The sequence below is a fragment of the Castanea sativa genome, chromosome 11 (assembly GCF_040712315.1).
Source record: "Castanea sativa cultivar Marrone di Chiusa Pesio chromosome 11, ASM4071231v1".
Lineage (NCBI taxonomy): Eukaryota > Viridiplantae > Streptophyta > Magnoliopsida > Fagales > Fagaceae > Castanea > Castanea sativa.
Window position 1 is genome coordinate 42,198,405 of NC_134023.1, and position 16,537 is coordinate 42,214,941.

General features: G+C 33.8%; 1 pseudogene; it reads right to left on the minus strand.

Moving 5' to 3' along the window:
• Positions 1-8,135: 8,135 nt before the first annotated feature.
• LOC142616533 (UDP-glucosyltransferase 29-like) lies at positions 8,136-16,272 on the minus strand (annotated as a pseudogene).
• Between the last annotated feature and the right edge of the window lie 265 nt (positions 16,273-16,537).

Consider the following 16,537-nt stretch of genomic DNA (forward strand, 5'->3'; position numbering starts at 1 on the left):
TCCTTTATTAAATTTATTTTACGAATTTTGGTGCTCAATAGTTTTTTTTTTTTAAGGTAACTATGTTGTAGCAAAGTCGACTTTTCAAAATCAAGTTGGTTCTTGCTTGCTGGTTAGCAGGTGTTCAAGAATTTAAAATTTCACTTTGTAAATGAAAACTGGTGCTTGCATTGTTTGTATTTTAGGTTGCCTTTGTCCAGCTTTAATAAACTTCTTCACTGCTCAGCATGTTTTTCCTGTTTCCTTTTTCTCCTGCCGTTGATTTGTAGTTGTGACAACTTCTAAGAACCTAAGCTCATCGGAAAATACCAAAACTTAAGGTCATGAATTTGTTACCCCTCACATGCCTTTTGGAGCTTTGGTCAATATTGTGAGTCATTATTTTTGGGAAAAATCAAATAAGATAAACATTTTTTTTCCTTCAAACGTGTGCTTCCTTATGTCAATGTATAGGGTTTCAAAGTTGTTACTTGTCTTTTATTGTTGGACCGTGCAGGGGAATGGTTTCGGGTTTTATGACTCTACTACCCCACTTTTCCATTTTAAAAAATTTTAATGCTGATATATCTACTAGGGCAACAAATTTTGACAGGGACCTAAGGCCATATGCTCTCTTATCTCTAGATATCAATACTCTTTTCCTAAAATTTAATGGTTTCATTATTGAATTAAGACGCGAGTTAAAAGAATTTGTTAGAGTGACATTGGGTTGAGATCAAGATTCTATTTGGTTTTCTCAACAACCTCATATCGGTACTTTTCTCCTTATTAATCTTCCATGTAAAAATTTTTAGCCTATCTTTTATGATTGGAATTTGGGATTTGTGTTTTCTCTGGCTGCATTCATAGAGTTTGCTTACGCATTTGCAGTGCTTTAACTAAGGTTGATTTGATTTTGTTGCTTGTCAATAAAACATCCTTTTGAGTAGTCTTGTGTTTTTATTTTCAATCAGATTTTTTAAAAGTTATTTTAATTTAAAGTCGTCCTAAAATGTGTAGCTGGGAATCTGTGTTTTTCAGTTTGCTCATGCAAAAAGTCAATACCAACATCACTAAGGGTTTGCGCTTTTATGTAGTGCTTGAACATCTATCCTTTTGTCTAGTTTTTGTTGATGTTTTCTTGCTTTTAGTTTGTAAGGTACATATTTTTATGTAATTGACATATCTTTTAACAAAATGCACTTTACTTGTATTTGGGTGAATCTAAGTAGGTTCAAGATGATCATTACAAGTGATTACATTGAAGACCTGAAGATTACTCAAGAACTACTTATAAAAAGTGCAATCTGTAGGTCTTGATACCTCAGAAGCTCGATCTATTGAGATCCATTAAAGCTCAACACATGTCTTGATCTATCGAGCTTACGGGATTCAAATTATAGCCAACAACGTTTTTATTCTAAAAGACTATTTATTTATGGGTTTGTATAATCCTTATTGGACTAGAAAAACCTAAGGTTTGTGTATACCTATTTGAAATAGGAGAGCCCATTGAGCTCTTATTTGAACAAGGAAATAGAAAAAGAAAAACCTAACCTTAGAGAGTTTCATAAGATTTTCTTTTTGAAACCCTAGTCTCCTCCTATAGAAGAAAAAGTTTTTGCTGCGTTTCTTGTATACCTTTGGGTTCCGTAACCGAGCAAAGTCTCTCACACCATCATTGAAGATCTTATTAATGTTTCTCTGTGAAGCTATTGCAAATCAACTACATTAATCAAAGGGTTGTTGTGAAGTTAGTTATGTACTAAGATTCGTGCAAAGGAGTTAGTCACGTACTAGAATTAATTTGTGCATCATTGGTTAGTCATATACTGAGATTCCTGCATTAAACGAAAATATTGCCACTACAATACAAGTCCAATTGGGTATTGAGGTAAGAGTTCAACTGTAAGTTGGTATTTCGGGATAAGCCAAAGGATTTGGTAAGATTCCTTATATATACTTGTAACCGCTTATGATTGATAATAATGAATTCTTTGAAGTGATGACCTTAAATTCACCCGGTGGGTTTTGCCTCAGAGATTTTTTTCATTCGTAAACAAATCACTTGTATCAAATTTATATTCCGTTGCACTTAGTATAATTGGTGATTTGTTTGTAAGGCCATGCTATTACATGCGATTTGATCTAATTAATTAACTTGGGTAATTAATTAATTGCAAGGGTCAATTCATTTTAACCCAACATAGTTGAAATGGGTTATCCTGTTATAGTGAAAATTACAAGTCCAGTTCGGATTGCCACTTTTTTCCTTTTTATAGGAAGCATGAGTTTTTGATGTTTTGCAGTAGAGCCCTCATTTGGCAACATTATCTCTTTTCCTGTCATATTTATTTATCTCTCCTACATTCATAAGAATTTTGAGGATAATTTTTTTCTTGTTTTAATTCTTTGTAATATTTGGTTCTTGCATTGCTTTTCCTAGGTTCGATTTCAGGGTGGATTATAATATCGAATTCACAGGCTAAACTAACAATGCCTTTTATTGCTGTGGGGAATAATAGAGTGTGACCTAAATTTGGTTGTAGAGGGAAATTGATACAGGTTTTGCTTTCTATTCTCTTGATTTGACATATGAATTGGGCTCTCTAGGTATTACATAGAGTAAAAAACTTATGTTTGTCGATTTGCATCATAATTTATTAACTTGGATTGGTTATTTTTTGGGTTGACTTGAAATATGCTAGTTCTACTATTTGTTGATTCGCAACTCCTACCATTCTTAGTGCATTTTAAAGGTCTCATTCCGAGTCATTGTTTACTGTAGTGACATTCGATTGAGATTAGGCTTCTTGTTGGTTTTCTCAATAATTTCTTTTATTATTACTTAAAAATTTAGATCAACTTTTGGTATTTATCATAACCCTTTTCCAATTTACTTTAGCTTTGACAACCGTTCGCTACGGTTGTTGATTTTCTCATATATATATATTTGGTTGTTAAATAATGCATATTTCTTTAATCTATATTTTTATAATTGGAACTTGGATTTTGTCTTCTGACACTACATTATTAGGGATTTTTTAATTCCAGGGGTGATGCATTTGCATCGTTTTAGGTCGGGTTGATTTAATTTTCTCTCTCTCTATTTTTATTTTCTTTTTTATTTTAAAAAATCTTGTAATTTGAACTTTTCCTGAATTGTCTATTTGGATATTTTGTATTTTCAGTTTACTACGTATAATAAGTCAAAATGCATGCGACACTGAGGATTCGCACTTTCCTCTGGTCGACTTAACTGGTTGTCCTTTTTCTGTTGATGTTTTCTTGATTTTAACTGGGTCATCTCCTATTTTCAGCTCCATATCCGGTTTGAATTTTAACTTGGCAATGCAACTTGCTTTGTCGTCTGGAAGCAGGATTTTTATTTTGGGTGCTTGGTCTCACCTTAAGCGTGGTATCTGTTTGGCAGTAACCTTGTTTTCCTCATGTTTTCTTTTTCTCTCCTACAGTTTTGTGGATAATATTTTGCCAGTTTTAATTCTTTCTTTAGGCATGTGACTCTTTTTTTGTAGGTTTCATTTTCCAGAGGATTATAAACTCCAATCTCACTGAGGGTTTTATATATTTATTGCAATTATTGGCCCCTGGTTTGGCTGTCTTATAATTTTATTTTATTTTTTTATCATTTTGTGTTGGTAACCTCAATATGAATTCACAGGATGGTCTGGCAATGCCTCTTATTTTAGTATGGGGATTTAACTTAACAGTGCTCGACCTGAATATGGTTGTTGAGGGAAATCAACTGAGGTTTTGCTTTATTTTGTCCTAGCTTGAGCTTTGGCATTTGGATTTAACATGTCTGTAGATTTGTGCTATAATATTTGTTAATTTAGATTCTTGCTGATTGATTTCCTTGGCACCAAATGCAAGGCTGCTGGGGTGAGCTAGGCTATTTAAGCTAAATGGATGCACCTAAACATGCTGGATGCTACTGACATATAGTAGTTTTTCTGCTTGTTTGTAATTCCTGCAATTCTCAGTTCAAGTTAAATATCCCAATCCTGATTTGTGCACGGGAACTAATTTTTTTTTTTTTTTTGGTGATTAGCTTAGTCTTGTTTGATTTCTTTCTAATACTTATATCTGTTACTGGTTTTCTTAGCCAAAGGTTACCCGGCATATCATAAATTCTTAACTCACTAGGTGAGGATTTAAAATTTCCATTGCAATTTTTGTCCTTGTCATAGAAAGTGAGTGGGCTGATAGTGTCAATGTCTGATCAAGTCTTTATTAGTTTGAAGATTTTGTTTTTCTGGACTTATATATTGAGCACCCAATAACATATGCTTTTATATAAGTTGGTGATGTTCATTTTTTTATTGGGTGGTAATTATGTGTTTAAAATTTTAAAATTTTCATTGTAACTCGAATTGGCATGAGTTGGGCTTTCTGGTAATGTTTGTCTTGCTTTCTTTCTCTCCTACAATCCTGTCAATAATATTTTACCTATTTTAATTTTTTAATATTTTTGCTTGTGATTGATTTTACTAGGTTTCATTTTCCAAGAGGGTTATAAATTCCAGTCTCACTGAGTGAGGGTTTGAGACTTCTATTGCAATTCTTGTCTCTTTTTGCTTAGCTTTAGCTGGTTTGAATTCTTTCTAATACTTGCGTATATGACTGGTTTTCTGATGCTACCCTTTCCAGGTGGATCATAAATTCCTTTCTCATTCGGTATGGGTTTGAAATTTACACTGCAATTCTTGTCCTAGTCATAAGTTTCTTTCAACATATTGTTCCTTCAAACATGTCCAACACCTTGTTTGATTTACTTTATAATTTTTGGTTGAAGTCATTTTCTGGATTAATTTGGTTCTCATCTACTGGAGAGCTATAACTTCTTGTTGGCTGGCTGGTAATTATGGGTTTAAAACTTTAAAACTTTCAAATCAATGTTTATATTTCTCGCTCCATTATGTGTGGTTTTAACTAATTCCATCTCTATTAGTAAGCATGTTTGTCCTGCTTTCTCTCTATGCTACTATCTCTTGCACTTATCACAACTTTTAAGAACTTAACCTATTTTGATTTTTTGAGCTCTGTCAATGTTGTAATTTATCATTTTTGGACAGATGCTTAAGATAAGAGTTGCATTCATCAGATAAGTGATTTGGCTATAGATATCGTGAAAATCTAGCATCATTTCACCTAATTTTAATGGCAGAAATCCAACAAAGTTTCACATTTAGTTTGCTTGGCGAAATAATAGAGTTTAACTGGTATGTGCACGGCGCACATCGATAGCATTCAACTTTTGGTGCATTAGCATCATGCATCAATAGCATTTTTCATGGGCAAGCGTAACAAACATTGATGGGACTACGCATCATGTGGTATTTATAATATTAAAAAAAAAAAAAAAATGCTACGACTGCTACAAATTTACTATATAAACTTTAAAATCTAACATGTTACCAATTACATCAAAAACAAAAGAATAAAACAGAAAAATAAACCTTAAACATTTATATATATATATATATATATATATATATATATATATATATATATAACCGAAACCTTTGAAACTCTCATAATTTTCCTTGCCAGTACAATATTTAAATAAAATTATCATTTTATTTAAATAAAATTATTTTTGTTTAATCTATACTTAACAATGAGTAAAACTCTATCTCTCTAACAAGTCAACTGAAAATTAAATTAATCATTATCAATTTTTTTTTAAAACTATATAATGCATGTTTCTTTTGTACGGCACCAACACAAACATAAAGCCTTTTAGGTTTTCTTTCTTTCACACAAAGTTCCCAGGCAAAACAGCTGTTGAAGTCAAAATCAAGCTCCCACCAGCAAAATCAGATAATAAATGGGGATTGATTAGCAATTTATCAGCCTTAAGCACCACAAAAGTTGTAATGTTAAGCTTGTGGCGTGCAGGCATATATATCTTTGCTCAATTGGAGCTTCACCCACAACTTCCCCATGATAAGTAACATCTGCCATTCCTCTCTCCCGTCTCTCCTAGGTGAACGTTGTTTTTCCACTCTCTTTTTCTTTTCTCTTGGGGTTTAAATTTTAGAATTTTTTTTTATATATTTCTTGGAATTATTTATATATAGATTTCTTTGATTGCCCTCTTCACTGAGTTTTCTTCCCTTTCTCTCTCCTAGGCATTCTCCTTTTGTAAGTTTATCATATTTTTTAATGAATTGTTGGTTTTCATGAGCCATGGGTGCACATGGGGATGTGCCCGGGGATGTTCTTCTTTTCCACTATCTTTACGAAGTTATAATATTTCGGTATTCAAGTAAAGCAGTTAGTTTCAACAATTAGTCTCTTTTTTTAGTTTTTATATTATTCCTAAGTTTTTAGACATCTATATTAATTGAGATTTATTTGATTTTAGGTCTTATTCTTTTGTGGACTAATTGATCATGGATTGTTCAATTTATTTAAATAAAATTATTTTTGTTTAGTCTAAACTTAACAAATAGTAAAACTCTATCTCTCTAACAAGTCTAACTTAAACTCAAACTCAAACATTGATAATTTATCTCTAAATTTGCGAGATTAATTATGAACACTATAAAAGTAAAGCAAACCCCAATATTTTTTTTAAAACCGAGTAGAAGTATGAATTCTTCTTATATTATTTTTTTCTTCTCTACTTTGTTAAAAGAAAATTTTTATTTTATAGTTTTTCATGTATTTTTTAAAAAGTAATTTTTGTACATGAACCACCAAACTCTCTTTAGCTACTTTTTACAAGATAAAAAAACTTGCAATAATTGAAATTATTATTTTTGAATGTAACCCATCTTTCTCTTATATTTGTCTATTGTTTAATCATATATATTTTGTAATTTCTAAGTAGTAAACTATCTGAATCTTTAATATATTTTTTTTTATCTTTTAGAAATTTTAATATTTGAATTATTGAGTTATTTTTTTACAGTATCTGAAACTGTCTAACAAATATTTTGTATGCTATTTCACATTTAAGCAATAGCTTATTCATCAAATTGTAACACAAATTAAAATCATACAAGAGCAAATTATGCAATGATGTAGTTTCTTAAAATTTTTATAAAATATAGTTTACCTCATAAATAGGTAGGTTTCCATGCATAATATGAGTTAGCAACTAATTTATTATATTATTAAGTACCACCATTCATATATTCTTGGCACGCTAGTTTGTAAACCTTTTGTACTAAAATTTGTCATAACTAATAATTAACTGTAACATTTTTCAAAACTTAGTAGTTTATAAATAACTATTTCACACAATTAGAAATATATTTATGGAACATACTTTACCTTCCAGGCTTTCAATCACGTCTATATCACATCAATCTAATCCATTGTATATAAATATGATGGACCAAAGAAATACACTTTAGATCTTCTTTTTCTTTATTTATTTATTTATATATAAATGAATGGATAGACATTCATTTACTTGCTATATGAGCTTTTCATTGATGAATAGAATTCATCTGTTTCCAATTTTTACTTTATCAATGCAGTATGTTATTTATTCTCAAGAAAAAAAAAAATGTATTACACAAAAATTGGGATTGTTACTGATTTTTTTTTTTTTGTATTTCTTTTTTTTTTTTTTTAAAGTGGTGTTTGCTATTGTATAAAATAATTAGCATGGTAGCACACAAAAATTGGGATAGACGAATTTTAGCACTTAGTCAGGTCTTGACCTTTATGAAACATATATAATAACTGCACTTGTTCTTTCTTTATAAGGAATATATATATATATATATATATATATATATATATATATATATATATATATATTCCTTATATAGAAAAAAAAAATTCATTTATGGAGATTTGAACGTCGACCCATACCCTTCACACCCCACAAACTCTTATTCTTGTGGAGTAATTTTAATTAAAATTAAATTAATGATGACAGGATCAAGACAAATGTTTATGCTACATTTTAGCATAAAATAATCTTAGATGAATGATGAAAGGATCAAGAAAAACGTTTTTAGCATAAAGTAATCTTAATTGAGAAAAGAAATGAATTCAAAAAAGTGGAAGCCTTGGTTTTTTTTTTTTTTTCTAAAATATTAAGTTGCATTAGAGCTTTGGGAAACATGGATTATAACACTGGTTCTGAGCCACTGGTTGATTGTAATTTCCAACTAGTCCCTATTCTTATTCCTACAAAGTTGCACAAGCTCTTTCACCACCCCATCAATCTCTTCATCTCCCTTGCTTCTTATGTTTTCCTTAAATTCACTTCCTTTCCTCCTTATTCCTTCAGTAATTTTCTCCACGACCACCTTTCTGATCACCTTTGCCAACTCTTCTCCTTCAAGCCTCCCATTCATGTCTCTCTTGACTTCTACATCCACACCTAACTCCTCCACCAGCCTTGCATTCACTGGCTGATCAAGATGCATGGGCATAGCTATAATTGGAACCCCAAACTTCATGCTCTCCATCACAGAACTCCATCCAGAATGACTCACAAACCCACCAATGCTAGAATGCTTTAGTATCTTCATTTGTGGTGCTCATACCTCCACAACCATTCCCCTATCACAACCCTTTCAAGAAAACCTTTTGGAAGAACCGTTTGAAGATTGACTTTGTCACCTCGAGGGAATCTCACTACCCATATGAAACTCACCATACTAAGTTCAAGACCATGGGCAATCTCTTGTAATTTCTCTTTGGATAAAAAGTACTCACTACCAAACGAAATAAACACAGATGATGATGGTTCCTTGTTATCAAGCACTCTATGATTTCCTTTTTCTCATTTTCGTGGACAGGGTCATGAACAAGTGGACCGACCGGTACAATCTTCTTCTTCCCTAAAACTGACAGATAATGAATATACATTGCCTCAATCTGTCTAAAAGTTTTGTTCAAACGATTTCAGAAGATCTTTCAAAGCATTCTTGTACTCGATCCTTGTCTTTGATGTCATTCGCTGAAGATTCAAGTAAATTGGTGAACTTACTAATCTCGTAATCCCGAAGATAAATTTCAGGAAATTCAACTCCTGCGTTGTTAGTAACGTGCAGGACAAAAGATTGCATTGTAGCACTCATAGTTAAGAACTGGACGGCCGGAATATTTTGTGACATAGCTACTAAAGGTGCCCATGGTTGAAGAAAATCATAAACAACCAAATCAGGCTTCAATTTTTTCAAGAGAGTGGAGAAGTTTGGGCTAGCCATGTCGAAGGCCTTTTTGAGAGCGGGCATGAGATGGGGTGGTAGGCCATTTGTTATGTCACATTAATCCACTTAATTTTTCTTGGGATATTATTGATCTTTAATATGATTTTATTAATTTTAATTTTGAAAAACTTCTTTCTACAGAAGCTACTATAACAAGTATTGTTAGTAAAACCCTATAAGCAATGCATGTATTTGGAAATGAATCTAATCTTTTTATATAATTTAGTATGTCAATTGGAGTATAATCTTTTATTTGTAAATTTCTTTTAAAACCTTTAACTCTGAAAATAAATCTAAATCATCAATATCATAATAAATATCATATTTGAGAAAAGATTCAAGCTCAAGACAGTATTTTTGTAAACTATTATCATCTAGTATTTATAAAGACTAAAATAAAAAATAACTTTCAAATATAGAGCAAATAAGAAATAGAACCTGATTTATACAAAAAGTATTGTTGTAGTTTCACCGAATAATAACAAGTTTTTAGCAATTTCAACCTGCATAAATAAAGATTTATTCATTACATTACCAATAACTAAAAAAAAAAAAATATATATATATATATATATATATATATATATATATATATATAAACACAAGATTAAAATTTTAAAAAAAATTAAGCATAGCCATAACAACTAACAAGCCCAGCCCAGCCAGGAAGACCCACTCACAAAAAACATAAAACAAATCCTATATTCCTATTGCACCTATAACCAAAAAAAAATTGAAGCCCAAACGTGAAACGTCCAGGCGGTCCAGCCATAACTCAATATATATACTATCACTATACAGCCCAGCCCAAGTCTTAACTCTTAACAAATATAAAACAAATCCTATATTCCTATTGCACCTATAACCAAAAAATAAATAAAAAATTGAAGCCCAAACGTGAAACGTTCAGGCGGTCCAGCCATAACTCAATATATACACTATCACTATACAGCCCAGGCCAAAATGGCCCAATACCACGATTCTTCAAAATTTTTAGGCAAAAAACACTGTTTTGGAAATAAATGGCAATTTACCACTTTTTTTAATACTTGAGCTCACCAAACTCGAGTATTAGATTTTCTAATTCCACCGTGGCATGCCAGCATGGCATTTTGGATTTAAAAAATCCCACTTTGTACTCGAGTTTCCTGGACTCGAGTATTGTATACTGTGGTACTCGAGTTTCTTGGAGTCGAGTACCATTTCCATCAAACCCGACCCTATTACCTACACTTAAACTCTCTGAACACCCACCCATACTTAGCTTACTCCCTTTCTCAGTCTCCCTTTCACTCTAACTCTCCCACACGCTCTCAATCTCCCTCTCAGTCTCGCTCTCGCTCTCATTCTCAGTCTCCCTCTCACTCTCGGTCTCCCTCTCAGTCCCGGTCTCGCTCTGTACTCTTCCTCTTGCTCACGGTCTCTACTCTCACTCTCGGTTTGGATCTTTACAAGATATGTCTCCTTATCTCAATATTTGTTTAAGCATTGGGTATTTGTGGATATTTGTGGGTATATGTGGGTATTTATGGTGTAATTTTTGAATGTTTTTTGTTGTTGTTGTTTTTAATGAACATTTTCATGTGTTATTAGAGCAATTAGTCATTGTAGGACACAGACACAGCCACCAAACGGAAACAATTTATAAAAGAGTGTTTGGATTATAGGGAAATTTCTAGTACCACTGCATTTTATTTTGATTTTCTCTCGTATCATTTGGGTTTGCACTGACCACTTAGTGAAAGTTGTTTTAGTTTGGTATATGGCTGACTTTGTTGCTTGAAAATGCCTTTACATAATGAAATTATATTATTTTGGGTGGATTATTACATTTGAGTTTTAGATTTTTTGAAAATTTTTGTTGTTGCTTGGATCATCAAACATCCATGATTCATTGGACTGTAGTACAAACTAGAAAGACCAAGCTATTTCATTAGGAAACATATGGTCGTGACTTTTGTGTGATAACAGTTCACAAAGCACATGCTCTGTGAAAATTTTTGCCCCGAACACTTTTGCTAAGCAAATGCATGCATTTTTACCCAAAAACAATGTATGTTCCCTAAAATTTGTCGATGTGGGAACGATGCACTATTTTTCTCTTTTGAGACAAGTTTACATTGTCAAATCTATCATTGACAAGTTTACTTTATAAAAAACCCACAATGTTATTTTGAAAAAGGTTTTGCCAAATCTAAAAGGGCTATTTCCAATGTAGAATATGCATTAGATCTAGGATGACCTTAATGTAATAATATATGCTTAAAATATATAGAGGATCCATAGCTGAGCCTAAATTTTTTTAGGGCTTGATGTTGTTGAACAATAAGTAGGATGCTTGGACTACTTAACATTCTAAAGTTTAATTCATTTTTTCTTATGATATGAGTGAAGGCTGCATTAGATATATATTATTGCCATTTTCAGTCAAATATGTTTATAATTAAAAATAAATAAAGAAAAAGAAGAAGAAGAAACTTTATGCTTTGCATTTGACCTAATGGGCCAGTAGTCACTTAATGGGCCATTAATCACCTTTAATTTATGCTAGATATGGACCCACATCAAGCAGGACCCTCTATACAAACTGTCTTGACGAGACAGGCTGTGCATCGTTCAAGTTTGCATTAGGATGCTCCTTTGGAAGGCGAGGTATGCACTTGTCCAAAATCGTAGTCAATATATGTAGTAGAAAGATTTGAGGCATTTAAGTTTGAAGCGTAATTATTACGTACTTAGTGAATGCTATTATTAATACTAAGCTGCTCAATTTGCAAGAAGTGCCAGGTGTACTAACTTGTCGTCACCGAGAGAAAGGTCTGTTTGAAGGTGTGTTAGATCCATGGATTGCCACTTATATCACAGATGTGGGGTTAGATGGGCTACTTCGGGTCCCACATATGGACCTTGACCATGCATTAATCACGACCTTAGTGGAGAGATGGCGGCCAGAGACGCACTCATTCCACTTTCCCCACGGTGAGATGACCATCACCCTACAAGACATAGAGGTCATAATGGGGGTACCTGTACATGGCCTACCGGTGGTGGGATTTACCCATATGAACAAGTGGCGTGACTTTTGCATGGAATTGCTAGGTACCCCCCCTCCATCGGACAGACCAGTCGATACGAAAAAGAACACTGCAGTGTTGGAAGGACCAAGGATAAAAGCCAAATAGCTCGAGGAGAAGTTTCGCAACCCTCTCCCTATTGATGCCACTAAGGTGCGTGTGCAGCAGGATGCTTGGTTTTACATACTCCAAATGTTGGGTAGTATGTTGTTTATGGACAAGTCTGGCGAACGGCTCTCGATCATGTATCTATAATTTTTCAATCCAATTAGCAATGGAAAGAATTATAATTGGGGTAGTGCATCACTAAGTTGGCTATATAGATATCTCTGTAAGGCATCAGAAAAGACAGCCAAGGAAATTGGCGGTGCACTACTGTTAGCGTAGTTGTGGGCCTAGGCGAGGTTTCCACACATATGTCATGTGATGAGGCATCCACACCAGGCATTGCCCCCAAGTCCACTTGCTATCAGGTATGTAGGATCTTAGCTAGTTACCGTTTTACATTTTCGCATTAACTTTTTCGCATGGGAATTATGTACATAACTAATATGAAGGTTATGTCTGTGTTGTTTGCTAGATGGAAATGGGCTAAGATAACAACTAAACATCCAATGCACGTCCTACGCGCCTATCGTGTGTTGCTTGCTTCGCTACGGCCAAATCAGGTATCGACCTTTACAAGTGGGAACCGCTTGGCATGTAGTTGTTGTACTTACAATTCGCTTTGGAATGAATAAACCTAATACCTTTCAGAGTTAAACATTGTTGCCATGTATTGTTCACATTCGTTACACATTTTTTCTAATTATATTGTTAATATAGTTGTTTGCATCTGTTGGACCATTATAGATTGTCTAAGAGTCATATAGAGATTATTTGGGTTCCCTGCCCGCATATTGTACGGCAAGCCAAGACATATGGAGGTCCATTGTGCCGCTTATACATTTTTGGGTGGTTGAAGGCTATCACCTTGAACGTGTTCTCCGACAATTTGGGATGAAGCAAGACGTACTGGTCGATGTCAATACTTCAATTGAACTCCACAAGATAACACTTCCAGGCAAGTAAGAAAAAAACTGGGCTGCAAAACATGCCACGCATATTGCTAGATGGGCTACGCATGCCATAATTGCTGAAGCACCGGCCTTTCATGGGGTAATGAACTACAATGATGAGTATATGGTGTGGTATCGTCCCATCACTGTTCGGCATATTTGGCAATAAGATCCTTTCGCTAGAACCACATATCTTGTTTCTAATTTTGTTGCATTTTTTTGCATATTATCAAGGGGCAAGGATTGCCTCCATTTTCTACATTTTACAGTTGGACTTCCCATTGTGACATGACATGGTATTGAGAGGAAAGTGAAACTATAAGCATTAGATGAAAAAGTGAAGTGGAATGATTTGGCTACAGATGTGTTACTAATCAGTTTATAATTTTCATTATTTGTTGCTCTGTCACATTCAGATTTTATCTCCCTGTTTCTTTCAAACCTTAATGCTCTTTACAGCATAAAATATTTGTTTTTCTAAACGCGGTGATTATATGTTGGTGAAAATGTATATTTATTCAACCTGCATTTATTTATGATTACAACATGCTGGAAATTTGACTTGTCCTGTTCTTTTTAATATTATGATTCCCTTCTAAATAAATGGTCTTTTTTCCCCCTAAGGAATCAAATGAAAATCTGGAGGATGCTAGCAACGAACTGATTCTCATTGATGGCGATGTGGTTCGGTTCCAAATAGGGGAAGTCTTTGCCCATGTGTCAAAGGATGAAGTGGAGGCCAGGATAGAACAGATGAAAGAGGTGTGTAGACGACTAAATTTCTTAGTTCGAAATAAATCAAACAAGTAAAATAGTTTCACAAATACGAATTTGTATTGATAAATGTGTGGTACAATTCTCTGTAATTACAAAAGAGTGATCCTCTGATAGGTCGGGAATTTTCCCTCTCTACAAGGTGACTAGCAAGAACTTGGAAAAACTGGAGGAAGAGAAAGATTCTGTAGTTGCACAGATGGCCGAATTGAAAAAGATTTTGTATGGGAAGTTCAATGACTCCATCAATCTAGAGGAGGATTGATATGGATCAGTTGTAATTTTCCTATAATTTGGTTGCTTGTTCATGTTGGTGACATGATTCCCCTTGTTGCTATGTAATGAGAGAAAATGACTTGCTGAAAATTCTATTACCCCGGTTGTCATCACCATTGTCTTTAGATAGTTCAATTAATTAGTGAATTTATCAGTCTTTTTGTCATGTAAAATGACTTGGTTTCTTATGCTTAAATTTTAAACGTATTTTGTTTCATGAAAGTATTTTATTAGTAGTTTTTATTTTCGATTTATGTATTAATTATTTTGATTTAGTTTATTTATTTATTTATATCCTCTGCGGGAGGATGCCTTACATAAAAAAGATAGACAATCAACTTTTTATGTAACTTTGAAATTGTTTGTTGCAAATCTACAATTGTTAAAATGGTGGTCGCTGCAATATAAGCCATCTTTAGTTATGGAGGAAAACCTTGTGCATTGTTTCATGGGTCTTGTGACTCTTGTCCATCAAGCAGATTCAACCCATTCGCATGAAGTTCTGGCTGCATTCACCAAAATCAACTTATAAACAAAAAACAAATGTTCACTAAAAAATCAAATGGATTTTAAGAGTGTGTAATAAGCGAGAATTTCATGCAAATGGACGTAAAGTTTTTAAGTGCATGATACACTGCAGAAATTAGGGCAACATAATACTCGAGTTTCATGGACTCGAGTACTGTGTTAGAAGTACCCGAGTCCATGAAACTCGAGTATCAATTGGCATTTGGCCCGAATTTGTTGAGTGCATGCCGATTCATATTCGAGTTTCATGGACTCAAGTACTTCTAACACAGTACTTGAGTCCATGAAACTCAAGTATTGTGTTGCCCCAATTTCTGCAGTGTAACCCAGATTGATACCCGAGTTTACTGGACTCGGGTACCACAGTATACGGTACTCGAGTCCAGAAGACTCGAGTACAAAGTGGGATTTTTTAAATCTGAAATGCCATGCTGGCATGTCACGGTGGAATTAGAAAATATGGTACTCGAGTTTGGTGAGCTCAAGTACTAAAAAAAGTGGTATATTGCCATTTATTTCCGAAACAGTGTTTTGTGCCTAAAAATTTTGAAGAATCGTGGTATTGGGCCATTTTGGCCATACAGCCCAGCCCCAGTCTTAACTCTTAACAAATCTAAAGAAAGCCAAGCCTTGAAAGCAGAAGTTATACCTCAAACTCAAAAGTCAAAACCCATTCTGCAGAATCAAAACGCAGCAGCCAAAAAACAGAGCAACAGTGGAACTGTGGAAACTTGAGCAAGGCAGCCAGATGCAATCGAATGATTTAAATGAGATCGGAGGAAGTTTCAGCTAGGCAGCCAACAACAGTGGAGAGAAAGAATGAGAGAGGCGGAAAGCAAAAGTAGAGAGAAAAAAGTAGCAAGAATGAGAAAGAGAAATGGTAAAATTTTTACGAATTTAACTCGTTTGAGTTGTTTTATTTGTTGTGATTTGTGATTATTTTGTAGGTAATATCTTAGACCAGATTTGTAATTTATCCGGTTGATTTTTGGTTTGTCTAGAAGATAATAATGTTTAATTTACCAAAATTTTTGTTTTTTAGTTAAAAATATGTGCTAAATTGTTGTAATTTATCTTAAATTAAAAAAAATTTCCCCTACTCCTAATTTTCTAAAATTTTGGAGCCTCCCTTCCACTTGGGGCCTTAGGCAATTGCCTAACTCGACTAAAGGAAGGGTCAGCCCTGGTTGTGTGGTAGTGTGGAGGAAGCACAGGCAAAGATGGAAGATGGAGTTGCACAAGATGGAGTTTTTTTGTTTGATGGGGCCAAGGTTTATAGGTGTAGAACAAAAAAAAAATGTGAAAGTTTCTAGTTGTAAGCTTCTTGGCTAGCTCTAGGAATGGTGATATATGACCATGAGCTAACCATGGGAGCATTGCTGCATTAGGACCTGATACCACTTTGTCTAGAATCCATTCTCAATTTTCTTCTGGTGCTTGGTTTGTTTTGGGGGATGGATATATGGAGAAAGATGAGAGATAGAGCCAAAAAAGACCGAAGTTTAGGACCAAGTTCCAATAGAAATAATGTGGCCGAAACAATGTGGCCAAAGTGAAGGGACTATAGACAAGCAAATTTCAGATACGTGGAATGTAAATGCTTAAATGAGTGACACGTATTTAGAAGGAAAAGTCTTGTTTC